Here is a 1,339-nt window from a genome sequence, read left to right on the forward strand (position 1 = left end):
TTATACAATTCTGTCTGTATTATGCATCAATCAAAATACTTAATATGCTTCTTTTGACAAATTGAATATTTTCTCTTTCTATTAGACAATTAAACCAGAGTTAGAAGGCCTCGCAACCCTCTATGGAGCGTTGCCGACCCCTAGTGGGGGTCCCGACCCACTGCTGATCTAAACTACACTATAACTTATAACACTATTTTTGTTTACGTAAATGATATCCTGTAAATTAAGCTAAGCTAAAAAGAAGAGAGTGAAAACCTTTGAGGAACTACATTTAGACTGACCAATAATTACGGTGAAATGGGGGAACATTTATTTTTTTGCAGCTAATGCTCCACTGATGTTCACCTGCTTGGTTATTAACTGTTTATTGGTGTTTGGTGTTAAAGCCAGTGTGAGGATCGCTGAAAAACACGCAGAAAAAACACCCTATCTAGGAGCCAGTGTTTGGTTTGTCCCTTCTGAGGCTACTGTAGAAACAGTGGCAACAGCGCATGAAGGCCGACTCGCGGCTTCTGAGATAGAAATCGTCTCGTCTAAGGTAAACAAACAAATTTCCTCCATATTTCAGGTGATTATACACCAATAAAAACATACCTATGAATATTATATTCCATTTTGACAATAGATCCTCCCTTAAACACAAAACAATAAGTTGTGAGCGAGGGGGAACATACAGTTAATTCTCTGGATTATATCAAGAGAGACATTGCAAATATGAAATACATTTGATTATAGACAGCTTTTAGCTCCTGCACGACTTTAAATTTACTCAAAGGACATTTATCAGGTTAGTTTGATGAGCCAGAACTATCAGAATGATGTCATGCTGTGTCCAAAACTGATATGATTTAGGACGCGAGTGGACTAGAAATATGTGTGATCAACTACTGAATCCCTTAACTTGTGTCAGGACACAAGCAGTAAGCGGTCTGGATTCAGCAGAAAGAGAGAAAATCCCACAAAAAAACCATAATATAAAAGCATCCTATTCCGAGGTGTTGGATTATGTTTCCAGAGACGGAGGCTCAGGCGTTGTCTGAGCTGGTGGTGCGCGTGGTCTTTGCGTGGCCGCTGTTGTTTTTAGCGTGTGCCATGTGTGCGTGTGCGCATGCTGTGCGTGGTGTGCGCGTAGGGGGCGTAAACAAATGGGGGGGGGGTCAGGGGATGTAAACAGCAGCCGGGGACATAGAGGCCTGGGAGCTGGTGCGGGCCCAGACCAAAGAATCTGCCGCTAATCTGATCTATTAAAGCTCTCATTTAGACTTACAGTCCCCTTGTGACCTCCACCCTGTCCCCCACACATCACACACCCCAACACACACCCACCACACACCCC

At 42.9% G+C, this 1,339-nt stretch overlaps 1 protein-coding gene across 1 annotated transcript in view; it reads right to left on the reverse strand.

Annotated features, from left to right (window-relative positions):
* The window catches only part of lima1a (LIM domain and actin binding 1a), a gene marked incomplete at its 3' end in the record, with an annotated part of 23,203 nt that overhangs the window by 6,749 nt on the left and 15,115 nt on the right, over nucleotides 1-1,339 (reverse strand).

Source organism: Morone saxatilis, unplaced genomic scaffold (assembly GCF_004916995.1).
Source record: "Morone saxatilis isolate NCDOM2014 unplaced genomic scaffold, NCSU_SB_2.0 Contig15, whole genome shotgun sequence".
In the NCBI taxonomy this organism is placed as follows: domain Eukaryota; kingdom Metazoa; phylum Chordata; class Actinopteri; family Moronidae; genus Morone; species Morone saxatilis.